This window comes from Moschus berezovskii, chromosome 15, assembly GCF_049115385.1.
Source record: "Moschus berezovskii isolate FMDL1 chromosome 15, NW_MosBer_1.0, whole genome shotgun sequence".
Taxonomy (NCBI): Eukaryota; Metazoa; Chordata; class Mammalia; order Artiodactyla; family Moschidae; genus Moschus; species Moschus berezovskii.
In genome coordinates this window covers 81,453,071-81,467,363 of record NC_142474.1, presented here as the reverse complement: position 1 = coordinate 81,467,363, position 14,293 = coordinate 81,453,071, and the positions used below count along the sequence as shown (strand labels likewise).

The window sequence follows — 14,293 nt, the reverse complement described above, 5'->3', positions numbered from 1 at the left end:
TGGCTCAGGTGGCATAGAATCTGCCTGCAACGCAGGGGACCTGGGTTCCATCCCTGGGTCGGAAGATCCCCTGGAGAAGGGAATGGCAACTCACTCCAGTATTGTTGCCTGGGGAATTCCATGGAGAGAGGAGCCTGCAGGCTACAGTCCATACGGTTGCAAAGAGTCAGACGTGACTGAGCGACCAACATTTCCACTTTTCTTAAAAAATTTTGCTCCCTTGTACTTCCTGATATTTAGGTAACACATTTCATGATTTTATAACAAGAAAGAAACTGATTTAGGCTATTATTTTTAAAGTAGTCTTAGAAAAGACTTCAACCTACTGCTTTGTCCTCGGGTGTGATGTGGCTTGATTACACACATGCTGTCTGACTGCTGTGTCTCCTTCTCTTACCTCTCAAACCAAGCAGAAGATTCGTGTTCATTATAAAAGGCCGGTGATTTGGGGGAAACAAGGACCAGGTCTAATTGAGTTATTCTCTATGATGTTCTCTTTTGGGACTGTTGTTCTCTGCCCAAAGGTCATGGATAAGAAAAGAAAGTTTGGAGACACATGGAAACAAGTTCAAAAGCAGTAATGGCCAAAAGTCAAACTCCGGTTGGGATGAGGTATGCAGGAAAAGTTTATAATCAAAATCGATTCCCCAAGTAACTGTTACTGACAAAGTGGCCAGTAAGCCAAGTAAGAAGGTGACAAACGGTGACACAAGAGATGTTGCAATCTGCAGCATGTTACAGATTAGCCAGCGTTTTCCCTGCCCATGAGACCAACATTGGGAGAGGGGGAAAATGTGGCTTCATTTAGAGCTGATGATATCATGTGTCCAGTCACTGGAGATCAAAAGAAAACTTGTCTGTAAAACACTGCTTACGGAATTGGAGCAAAGTGTAGGCTCTTCTCTTGGGTGTGTCCAAGGGAAGTTTTGCTCTGCACCAGGCCAGCGGGATGTGAATCAAAGTCCATTCTGGGGATGTGGTCAAGGCCACCAGACCTTATGTTCAACCCCAGAATTATCAATTGTGTGTAATCAAGCCTTTTGATACCTGATTATTCGGGAACCAGATGGTTCTTTTCTTTTCCCATGATGTGTGACGAGAGACTGCAGGTGTTTTGTTTTGTATTATCTTGGAAAGTGACATGTGTCTTGTGTGTGTGTGTTGGTGATACTGGTGGGGTGGGGTGTGTGGAGAAGCAACTGGCTTTCATATTCTTACTCTGTAAGACCAGATTTTAAAAAATGTAACCTTTTCCCTTTATTTATTCTTGGCCATGCTGGGTCTTCGCTGCTGTGTGGGCTTGTCTCTAGCTGTGGTGAGCCAGGGCTACCCTTTGTTGCAGGGTGGTGCTCTTGTGGACCGTGGGCTCTAGGGCACGTGGGTTCAATAGCCACGGTCCCTGGGCTTTAGAGCACAGGCTCAGTCTTTGTGGGGCATGGGCTCAGTTGCTCTGCGGTGTGTGGGATCCTCCTGGATCAGGGATCGAACCTGTGTCTCCTGAATTGGCAGGTGGATTCTTTGCTACTCAGTCACCAGGGCCCCTGTAAGACCAGATTTTGAACAACCCACCTGTGATGACTTTTAGTCTCTTTTTCCTGAAACTAAAAACTAAATACGTGGAGTGTGAATTGACCTACATCTTCAGGAATGCTGAGGGTGCTATAAATTCAGGTGAGTCCAAGAAGTGCAAGTCACCATCTTTAGTGTGCGATAAGTGTGAAGAAGGACAAGATATTTTTAGCATGAAACCCCGATGAAATAAAACTCTACTGTATCCTGCAGCTCAGTGAACTTATCCAAGATAAGGAATTTTTACCCCGTGTGAGGACACATTCTTTCTTAAATACAGTGGGAACCACTGGCGCTGCTCAGCAACCTTCCATCAAGGCCCACGTGCCTGAATTTCCACAGAATTCCAGTTTCTAACACTACAGAGGTGCTGAAGAGCTGTCAGAGCCATACTTGGAGTTGAACCGAAGCATTCCCATTTCCTTTCCTTCTGGCCTCTGGTTACTGAAAACATTTGCTGAAAATTGCTGTCCCATTCAAGAACTGTCAAAGGTAATCGTGTTGCACAAAAGCTCCCGAGAAGCATGAAGTAATATGCTTACCACCTGGCGACCAAGTTAATAGAACCTGTCTGACGCGCCACCAGTCTGCCATGTGTGGATACACGAGCTTCTGCCTGAGGAGCACGACAGCAGAAATTTGTGAGGAAGACGTGTATCAGGGGCCTCTTAGTGGCAATTTATGATACAAATCCCTGTGTTGAGGGCAGTCGTCAGGTCACCAAATCAGGTGAGGCCTGAGGCTCTGGGGGTGGCCGCTGAGGGGGAGATAGGGGAGAATTTAGCTCTGCCAGAATGTAGATTGTGGTGAAGCAAGTAGCAGGGCCGACTTCAGAAGCAAGGTCAAGACTTGGCTACTCTCACAGCCGGCGATGCACTTGGTGTCTGAGAAAATGAAAACCGGAGACCCAGGAGGTGGGGAGCGGAGGGGTGGGGGTAGGGGGTGCAGGGAGTTTTTCACTCCCTCCGCCCTTTGCCTCCGGCACCAAGAGAGTGCTTTTCCTCCTCAAACTCCCCAGAGAAGGAATTCATTTTCACTCTTGGACGTCATTGCCAAAGTCTCATCCTCCTTGAGATGATTTTTGCCGTAACTTGAATTTCCAACTGGAATTTTGAAGACCCCAAGAAACTCTCCCAATACAAATGCTTCCATTCCAATGGAAAAACTCCACTAAGCCCCCATATTCACTCGTGGATTCCCATAGGAGGATCTAGTTCTGTCTGAAACCATCTTTTCTTGGGTATCAGATATTGTCCAAATGTGAATCCAGGGTCTAGCGTCAGCACTCTAATTCCATAGCCAGGGCGTGGCTCAGAAAAGGCGCATCAGAACCAGGAATTTCCAAACATAGGATGGGCATCCACATTGGAACCATCCTGACATTGTTATAAAACCCACCAGCGTTAGGAAGACCTGCTCTTTTTATCTCTGGTGATATTCACAGTTGAGCTTTTGAGGTACAAAAAAATTCTTACTTTTCCAGCAGTCTCTAAATTGAAACCAGGACTGGCCACATATTTCATGGGGCCCAGTGAAAATGAAAATGTGAGGCTTTTTTTTTTTTCCCCCTCAAAAAGCAGGAAAAAAGCTTTTTTCTTTCTTTTGTGACCTTTCTCTTTCATCCTCACATGGGTGTTTTTTCTTTGCTGTTTTAATGTCACACACCCTCAGGCATGGGGTGCTGATTGGGTGGGTGAGTGAGTGTAGTCTTCTCCAGGTGGGGGTCAGGAACAGGTAACCAGGAGCCCAGGCCAGGGAGGTGAGTAGCAGCCAGGAGACAGCTCTCTGCATGCACCCCTGTCCTGTCAGACTTCACTCAGAAAACACACGTTCAAGGATAAAGTTAATATTGAACAATGGTGACCACAGCATTAAGCCCCAGTGTGAGGCGCTCTTCTGAGTTCAAGGGCAGCACATACGTGAAAGTCATTCTTTCTCAAGATTGCAAAAGCCATAGCATAACTCAACGTCCATCTGGAGTCTTCCTACCTAAAGACTGTTTGATGCCCATTCTTTTCTATGTGATCTATTTTTAATTCCTGGAAACTTTTAGGACCTTCTTATTCACCCTGCAGTTCAGAAATTTCTCACTTGTGTTCTTTGCTGTAAAATTTCCATCCTTTACGGTCTAGAGTCCTCAGAGAACTCTTTCAATGAAAACCAATGTCTTTCTGTCCTGGGAACTTGCTTTTGTATCGTTTCTTTTTTATTTTCCTCTCCTCTCTCTCTCTCCCTCTTTTTTTTTTTTTTTTGTTGTTGTTGTTGTTGCTCTTTTTGTAACTCCCTGGTGGCTCAGAGGTTAAAGCGTCTGTCTCCAATGCGAGAGACCCGGGTTCGATCCCTGGGTCGGGAAGATCCCCTGGAGAAGGAAACGGTAACCCACTCCAATATTCTTGCCTGGAGAATCCCATGGATGGAGAAGCCTGGTTAGGCTACAGTCCACGGGGTCGCAAAGAGTCGGACACGACTGAGCGACGGAATGGAACGGAATGGTGGATAGTGTGCTAATCCACTATTTTTCTTTCTTTTCTTAGTTTCTATTTCCTTGACCTCTGCCTCTTCTCCCTGGGAACTTTTCTCACCTTTGTCAACTTTCTATGAAATTAAAAATGTCCACAACCATATTTTTCATTTTCAAGAGCTCTGCTTTTTTTTTTTTTTTTTTAATATATATAGCAACCTGTTCTTTGGGGATGAAATCTTTCATTTCTTTTCTATTTGGGAATTTTTTTTTCATGGTAAAGGCTGCTTAATTGGTGGCAGGTAGCCACTCCAGTACTCTTGCCTAGAAAATCCCATGGGTGGAGGAGCCTGGTAGGCTGCAGTCCGTGGGGACACTAAGGGTCAGACACGACTGAGCGACTTCACTTTCACTTTCACACATTGGAGAAGGAAATGGCAACCCACTCCAGTGTTCTTGCCTGGAGAATCCCAGGGACGGGGAAGCCTGGTGGGCTTCCATCTATGGGGTCACACAGAGTTGGACACGACTGAAGTGACTTAGCAGCAGCAGCAGCAGTACAAGTAAATAAATATAGATCCTCAAAGAACTCAGTTATTTATCAGAGTATTGGTCCACAGAGGGCTAAATGGTATTGAACTGACTGATTCATGGGAGAATAAACTGAAGTCAATCCTGCTTCTTGGGAAATGAAGCCACAGCCAGCTGATATATAAACCACAGTTGGCATCTGCTGTTCCACCAACTGTAAGAATCAAGGTGGCTCCATACCAAGGGCACCAGCTTTCCCACCTTTTACATGCACTGAAATTCCATTATACTCCTGAAACAACTTTTGTTTCTCTGAAACTTTATTTTCAAACTGCCTGTGTGAATCAATACTTATGGTCCTCTGGGAAATCTGACCAAGAGTCAGCAGATTTTGCAGCATCCTGGCTCAATTTTTGCCTACCAACCATGAAAATTTCTATATGAGAATGTTAATAATATTTTAAAAAATTTAATTTATTACTACACGGATTCTGTTCCATTTCAGATAGAATAGCCCAGATAGCTTCAAAATGGCAGCTGGTCCATCCCCAAGAAGATCAAGTCATGATTATAGGGTTGGGACTCTTAGCTTTACCCTCTGAAACCCCAGTACTTTGGCCACATGATGTGAAGAACTGACTCATTGGGAATGACTCTGATGCTGGGAAAGACTAAGGGCAGGGGGAGAAGGGGACAGCAGAGGATGAGATGGTTGGATGGCATCACTGACTCAATGGACATGAGTTTGAGCCAGCTTCGGGAGATGGTGATGGACAGATGGTGCTGCAGTTCATGGGGTCACAAAGAGTCAGACATGACTGACTGACTGAACAGCAAGAATAACGAGTGACCTCTGGGGAAGGGAGAAGAGCTGAGAGTCAGTTCAGTCACCAGTGCTCGATGATTTAATCACATCTATGTAATGAAATCCCATGAAGATCCTAAACCGTAGGATTCAGAAAGCTTCTGGGTAGGTAAGGCCATGAAGGTGCCAAGGGAGGGTGGTGTGCCGCAGAAGGCATGGGAGTCCTGCGAACGTCTCCCCATGCCTTACCCTGGGCATCTCTGCCATCTGGCCGTGTTGACTTGTACCCTCTGTAGTAAACCAGTAATAGTAAGTAAAGTGCTTTCTTGAGTTTTGTGAGTCATCCCAGCAACTTGTCAAACACAAGGAGGGGTTTATGAGAACACTCAATTTATATAATAGCTGGTCGGTCAGAAATATGGGAGGCCTGAGACTTGTAGACTTTTAGAGGCCTGACACTTGGCCTCTAAAGTAGAGTAGACTTGTAGAAATGAACCCTTTAACTTGTGGGGATCAGACTTTAACTCCAGGTGCATGGTAAAATTGAATTGAATCATTGGACATCTAGTTGGTTTCGGAGAGTTAGAGAAATGGTGTTGAAAAAGATACCACATATTTGGTGTGAGGAAGGAAAAAAACCACTCAGTCTGTATTCAGAAGTGAGGCATGATGATTGGGGGTGCTAAGACTGCATGGGGAAGCTTTGCCATAGGGTGATCAGAACGTGAATCGCTGGTTCACTGAAGAGCTCCCAAATGTCATCACCCATAGGTCTTTTCTCTGGACCCTTTAGAGGGTAACCTGGATCTCCTGCCAGTGTGTGTGTGTGTGCGCCTGCACGGGTAAAAGGAGTACAGTATGACACATAGACTTTTATTTTGCTCTTTCTTCACCTCTGCATTTCCCAGGTCTTGCTTGCCAAGTCCAAGTCCTCTGAAGACACTCTCCAACTCTCTGCCCTGAGGCAAAGAAAGGGTAGTTGCATAGCCACACACGGTGGGAGAGGAGACCTCATGGGCTCAAACATGCTACAGGCAGACTTCCAACAGATGCCCCTTTCCACACCGGGCTTTACTCTTGCCTCCCTTTTGGAATTTTCATTGCATTATAAACCCCAAGCCACTCAGAGTTCCTTCAGGGTGAAGCAGCTCTGTCCCCACTTGGCTCTCTCCTTTCTGCCTTCTGCCAAGGTAATTACTGTTTCTCCATCCATTTCTCACCTTCTGAAAACTTGTTGAAAGCGTTTATAACAAATCGTCTCCCCTTCTCTTTGACCTTGTTGATTAATTTATTTTTAAAAATTCCTTGGCTATTATTTCAGTAAGATTTGGGTAGAAAGAAAAGATAGCTGTGGCTGATTCCACTATTTTTAATCAAAAGTTTCCTTTAGAAATCTTCATCTTTGTTGGAATCAAAATTATACATTAAAAGGTGAATCCTTGCTATTTACTAAGTGAAATAAAAATCTAGAGAGATATTAAATTTCAGTAAATTTCTCATGGCCTGTGTGTGTTTATTTAAAGACAATTCTAATAATCTTGGCTATTTAGTTTCCTAGCTTTTAGTCGACTAGAAACAGAATTTTAGTAGAAAATTAGATTCGAGTATAGTTATATAGCTGGCAGAAAGTGACAGAAAACTTATAAAACAAGTTAAAGTAACACAGTTACAGCAGTTCCTACAAGTACAAACAAGTTTCAAAAGGCATAGCAGCACTGAAGTATAACACCGGTGCTGTCTTCTTATTATAAAAGCATCTTCAGCTCCCCATTATCTGTAGACATAATATTTAATATTCCCTCACCGTTTCATATATTGCCAAACATATGACCTGAGGTTCCAACAAAATGGGCTTCCCTGGTGACTCAGATGGTAAAGAACCTGCCTGCAATGTGAGAGACCCAGGTTCTATCCCTTGGTAGGGAAGATTCCCTGGAGGAGAAATAACAACCCACTTCACTTTCACTTTTCACTTTCATGCACTGGAGAAGGAAATGGCACCCCACTCCAGTACTCTTGCCTGGCAAATCCCATGGGTGGAGGAGCCTGGTAGGCTGCAGTCCATGGGGTCACTAGGAGTCGGACACGACTGAGCGACTTCACTTTCACTTTTCACTTTCATGCACTGGAGAAGGAAATGGCATCCCACTCCAGTACTCTTGCCTGGCAAATCCCATGGGTGGAGGAGCCTGGTAGGCTGCAGTCCATGGGGTCACTAGGAGTTGGACACGACTGAGCGACTTCACTTTCACTTTTCACTTTCATGCATTGGAGAAGGAAATGGCAACCCACTCCAGTGTTCTTGCCTGGAGAATTCCAGGGACGGGGGAGCCTGGTGGGCTGCTGTCTATGGGGTCGCACAGAGTTGGACATGACTGAAGCAACTTAGCAGCAGCAGCAGCCAGTATTCTTGCCTAAAGAATTCCATGGACAGAGGAGCCTGGTGGGCTACAGTCCATGAAGTCACAAAGAGTCGGATGTGACTGAGGGACTAACACTTTCACACTTTCACTTTTTACTTCCATAAACTACTTTTACTCTGCAATGTTTCACACCCATGAATTTCCATCTCTGACTCATGAAGTTCTTACATGGCACACCCTTTCTTGCCATCACAAGTCATCCTTTAGGGCCCATCTGGGTTCCCGTTATAACATTCTCTCCCTCTCCTTCTGTGTCCCCATGGTACTTGTTTAGATTTGTGTAATAACACTTGCTGTGTTTTGAGAGGAATTTCAAACTTACACGTCTGCCTTATCTCTCCAGTTGAATCATAAAAACCAAATAGCGGGGCCATTACAATGAACTGACGGTATCCCCACAAATCCCACAGGTTGAAACTCTAATCCCAATGTGATGATATTCAGAAGTGAGGCCTTTGGGAAGTAGTGAGGTCATGAGGGTAGAGCCCTCATCCATGAGGTTAGTGTCCTATAAGAAAAGGCCAGAGCCAGCTAGCCCTCTTTCTACCATGTGAAGATACAAGGAGAAGTTGGCTGACTGCAAACCAGGAAGAAGGCTCTCACCAAAAACCTCACCAAAACTTGCTGGTATCCTCACACTTCAAGACTCCAGAATCGTGAGAATAAATTTCTGTCATTTATAAGTCACCCAGCCTGTGGTGCATTTGTTAGAGCATCCCAGATTGACTGAGACAGCCATTAAATGTCTTGGCACAGTGCCTTGCCTATAAATGCTCCTGAGTAAATGTTTGTTGAATCCAATCGAAAGTATGATAACTGATGTTTGACATAATAATCCTTAGTCCTCAAGAAAAGGTCAAATAGGAATCTGAATACTCTTTTTAAGAAGGTAAATGTGTGATGCATTCTTAAAAGATTTCAAAAATAAAAATGAAACAAAAGCATATTTTTATAATGCATAAAAGGTATATTACCTTTAATTTATCATAAGATTCATTTCTTGTTGATAGAACAATGAGGTACTATTTTTCACATGGACTACAATCCAGTTATATCACTAAGCTGTTTGAACATTATAGCTTACATATGGAACATCAGCTCTGTCTTTTTGAAAGGAGACAGGGTAAAGGGATTGTGACAGGTGGAAAAAAATGTGAATATTTTTGTTTCAGGATGTTTTAGAGAGTGGCTATGTGTTCCTTGACATAACCGACCTATTTCCAAAATGTTTGGGATCAAACCCTATCTTGCTATGTACTCATGTTGTATTTTCCAAAGTGCTTTTATCTTGCCTTTGGATTGATCTTTGATTAGGTGTAACTCCTGACACATTTGCTTTAAATTTCTTTCTCCTCCCCTGTCAAATGGTTAATGATCTCAAAATGTCACACTGGATTCTGCAGATTTCCCAGGAGGTCAAGTGTGGGGAAAGCAATAAAACGAGTATAAAATGGAGACTCACCCTATTGCCGATTTCGACAACATAGAGGCCAGGCCAGCTTCGTGAGTGTGTGACTCAGGCAGCTGCACTGATCTGTGCTCCCAAGGGTCCCACACTTGGTTGAGTGCTCTGCCACTGCTATCTTGGGCAATCTTAATGATTTTATCTTTTAACTTGTGTAAGTGAAGTCTGGGAGGGCAATGGAACATGCGCGTGAGCAGAAGAAGTGTGTTCAGCTTGTGGGTCTGCTGTTCATTCTCATAGAACATTCGTGATGGCCTGTGAGCACAGAATTCAGGTGTGCCTGTGCTGCATGGGAGTTCAGCAAGACTGGATGCCTGTATGCATGTCTAGGGCATACAAAGCAAGTCAGAGCACTGATATCCTGGGAAGCCATGCTTGCTGTTGAAACCAGAAGCTGCTTAGAATGCAGGAAGGAGGAAATGACTTTGTAAGAAACATGCATAATCAAGAAATCTATGTTAGCCAACTACGTGTGTGGAAAATGACATGAAAGGGAGGGAAAATATTGGACAATGTATTATTGCTCCTTTTCCTCTCATCCTTTCTAACTCATCAGTGAGTCTTAAGTGGAGACTGTTAGAACATGAGTGTATGAAGAAGTGAAATTAAAATGTTTGGGTTAGTTTTTGCAGCATCTCCAATGCTTTGATAAGAATGAAATGTATATGCATGTACCAGCTGTGAAATGCAAAATGTGTAATCTGGTGATTCCTTACACAGGTTAAATGCTCTTACATTTACACTTAAAACTGATGGTGTGCAAAGATGAGTGGTGAAATTCATGCTACTGACTTACGATCGCGATTTAATTTTTCTTGACTTCAAATATCATTAAACAGTGAATAAAAAGCAAAATGACAAGTCAAGCATTATTGTGGAAGAGAGAGAAGAACTTTATATCTCAGCACTTTTATTGGCATTTTCTTTCCCTGCTTTTGGAACAAGGGCCCTACATTTTCATTTTGTACTGAACTCCCCAAATTATATGGTCAACCTTGTATGCAAGTGTGGATTTTGACAGACAAAAATCACAGGCTAATTCAGTTCTCAAGTAAATAAGTTCTATCTCAAAAACTGCAAAGAATACTATCTGAAGTTGTCCATGATGGGATAACATTTTTGTGATCTCTAGGGACATGGTGAATGAATGTACAGTTATGGCCACAGTCCAAGAGAGGACATAACGTGAGGAAGTGTCTGTGGACCAGCTTGTGGTTAGGAAACATGTTCCATCCTTGTTACCCTCAGTCAGTCCACCAACCATTTGCACCCTGATACCAACCAACTCCGGCTGAAGACCAGTGGCCGTTCGTTTATTCCATAAATACGCGCTGCTCATAAACCATTGTATGGTGGACGAGAGAGTCATCATCCTGGTCCCTGTGGCATTTACAGACCAGCATCACAGAATGGAAGCAGTGAAGTAGAACAAGAAACAAAGAAAACTAAAAGCACGATGGAGCTTCCCGCACGCAGGAATTTGTATTCATCGTCAGGACTGTCTCTTAGCAAATGACAAAAAAAAGAAAACTTCACCTCAAACTGGTTTAAGCAAAACTTAAAAAGTTCAAGTTCATGTAACCCAAATTCCATGAACTATGTAGTGGAGCAGAGGTGATTCTCTAACAGAAAATGGAGGCAGTTTTATCAGAACAGGGGGACTGGAGAGTCCACCCTGGACTCTTTAAATCTTTGGATAATGTAAATCATCACTCCTGTTCCATGGGAGTATGTGCTTTAAAATGTGAGCATGGTGGCTTTTCGTGAAGCATGGAACTCCTCAATAATCTTATCATTTTGGGCTATGCCTTGGGTCAGGCGGACATTGACTTGTGGGAACTGTCTATCTGAGGTGTGGGAAAATGTCTTGGAACACTAAAACTATTCAACCAAAAGCAGGAAGGAAAGTAGAAAATCAGGAAGTAGAATAAGGAGAAGAGACAAACATAGAGAATTAGAAGATGTGTGAACAACACAAATGAAAGCACAACACGTCGAAGTCATGGAATACAGATAAGGCAGATCTCAGATGGGAGTTTAAAGCATTAAATGCTTATGCCAGGAAATAAGGAAGATCTCAAGTCAATCCAACTTGAAGTTTGGTGTTGTCGCTAAGCGGTGCCTGATTCTTTTGTGACCCCATGCCCGCCAGGCTCCTCTGTCCATGGGATGCTCCAGGCAAGAATACTGGAGTGGGTTGCCATTTCCTCCTCCAGGGGATCTTCCCCATCTAGGGATTGAACCTGAGTCTCCTGCATTGCAGGTATATTCTTTAACACTGAACCACCAGGAAAGACCAACTTCAAGAAACTAGAAACGAGGGCAAGAAAAACAAAGTCAAAGCAACGGAAGCAAGGAAATCCTATAGATCTGAGCAGAACTCAATGACATTGAATAAGAAAAGCAAAAGAGAAAATTCTTTAAACCAAAAGCTGGTTCTTTAAAAAGTTCAATAAAATAAATCAACTCTAGCAAGATTGATAAAAGAAAAAAAGGGAGAAAACAAAAATTACCAGTGTCAGGACTACAAGAGAGGATGTTAATATGGACCCCCACAATCATGAAAAAGATAATAAGGGAATAGTATCAGCAAGTCAATGCATTTAAATCCTACAATGTAGATGAAAGGAAGACATGTCTCAAAATCTATAAACTACCAAACTCGCCCAGTTTAAAAAAGATAACTGAATAGTCCTATAAGTAGTAAATCAATTGAATCCATAGTTTAAAAGCTTCCACTAAAGAAAATTCCAGGCCTGAGTGAGTTTTTTTTTTTTTTTTTTTGCTGGCATAGTCTACTCTTTCTTTGCTGGTGGCTCAGAGGCTGAAGAATCCACCTGCAAGGGAGGAGACCTGGGTTCTATCCCTAGGTTGGGAAGACCCCGTGGAAGAGGGACTGGCTTACCCACTCCAGTATTCTGGCCTGGAGAATTTCAAGGACAGAGGAGCCTGGTAGGCTACAGTCCATGGGGTCACAAAGAGGTGGACATGACTGAGTGACTTTCACTAATTATATGAAATATCCTCCAGAAAAAAATAAGGGAGAGGTAACACTGCTTCTTTTTGATAAAAATGGCACAATGAGTTTGTTTATTTGTTTTTGGCTGTGCGGTGTCTTTGCTGCTGCTCAGCTTCCCTGTAGGTGCGGTGTGTGGGCTTCTCACTGCCGTGGCTTCTCCCGTCCTGGATCATGGGCTCTAGGGTGCGCAGGCTTCAGGAGCTGTAGCACCTGGGCTCTTTAGGTGCAGCTCCCAGGCTCCAGAGCACAGGCTCTTTAGGTGCAGCTCCCAGGCTCCAGAGCACAGGCTCTTTAGGTGCAGCTCCCAGGCTCCAGAGCACAGGCTCTTTAGGTGCAGCTCCCAGGCTCCAGAGCACAGGCTCAGTAGGTGCAGCTCCCAGGCCGCAGAGCACAGGCTCAGTAGCTGTGGCACCCAGGCTTAGTTGCTCCATGGCATATGGGATCTTCCAGACCCAGGGGTGGAACCTGTGTCTCCTGAATTGACAGGCAGATTCTCCACCACTGAGCCAAGAAAGCCCAAGGTGACACTTCTAACTTCATTTCATGAGATCATTACTGTTTTGATACCAAAATCAAAGGCATTATAAGAAATGAAAACTTCAGACCAATATCCCTCATGAATACAGATGCAAAAACCTACCAAAATACCTTTAAAAAATCTACAAAAATATTCGAAAAATCAGATATAACCATACATAAAGCCAATTGAGGCTTATCTAGCAAGTGCAAGGTCGATTCAGTATTTAAAAATTAATCAACATCATCTAGAGTTTAAATAGTTATAGGAAGAAAAGCCACATAATCATGTCAATAGTTTAGAAAAAACATCTGACAAAATTTAATATTCATTCATGATAAACATTCTTAACAAGGAATAAAACCAACATCTCCAACTTGAGAATTATAATTTATAAAAATCCTATAGCTAATATCCTATTTAATGGATAAAGACAACATTTTCTCCTATGAGATTGGGAAGGCAAGGATATCTAATCATGTTATTCCTCTTCTACATCATCCTGGAAGTCCTGGCCATTGCAATACTAAGAGTGAGAAATAAGGGCCATTCAGATTGGAAAAGAAAAGATAAAATTGTCCCTATCTGAGATGACATGATAGTCTATGTAGAAAGAACATTTCAAGGTATCACTAAGAAAAAGTGTTGAATTAGTTTGCCACAGTTGCTATACAAAATATCACAGACCGGATGGCTTAAACAACAGAAGTCTGTTTTCTTACAATTATGGAGGCTGAGATCAACGTTTTGAGGGCGTTAGTTTCTTCTGAGGTCTTTCACTGTGGCTTGTAGATAGTTGTCTTCCTGTGTCTTCCCATGATGTTCTCTGTGTGTTTTTGTGTCCCAATCTCCAGTCCTACTGGAGTAGGTCCCACCCTAAAGACCTCATTTTAACTTATTTTCCTTTTTAAAGACTCTGTGGCAGAAAGCAAAGAGAAATTAAAGAGCCTTTTGGCAAAGGTGAAAGAGGAGAGTGAAAAAGCTGACTTAAGACTCAACATTCAAAAAATGAAGATCATGACATCCAATCCCATCACTTCATGGCAAATTGATGAGAAAACGATGGAGACAATGTCAGACTTCATTTTCTTGGGCTCCAAAATCACTGCTATCATGCTGCAGCCATGAAATTAAAAGATGCTTGTGCCTTGAAAGAAAAGTTATGACCAACCCAGACAGCATATTAAAAAGCAGAGACATTACTTTGCTGACAAAGGTCCGTCTAGTCAAAGCTATCGTTTTTCCAGTAGTCATGTATGGATGTGAAAATTAGACTATAAAGAAAGCTGAGTGCCAAAAAACTGATGTTTTTGAACTGTGTTTCTGGAAAAGATTCTTGAGAGTCCCTTGGACTGCAAGGAGATCAAACCAGTCAATCCTAAAGGAAATCAGCCCTGGATATTCATTGGAAGGACTGATGCTGAAGATAAAGCTCCAATACTTTGGCCACCTGATGCAAAGAACTGACTCCTTAGAAAAGACTCTGATTGGGATGGGTTGGGA

The 14,293-nt window shown here is 43.0% G+C and overlaps 1 pseudogene; it reads right to left on the bottom strand.

Annotated features, from left to right (window-relative positions):
• Positions 1-4,699: 4,699 nt before the first annotated feature.
• Positions 4,700-4,961, bottom strand: LOC148775495 (cytochrome c oxidase subunit 7A2, mitochondrial pseudogene; annotated as a pseudogene).
• Between the last annotated feature and the right edge of the window lie 9,332 nt (positions 4,962-14,293).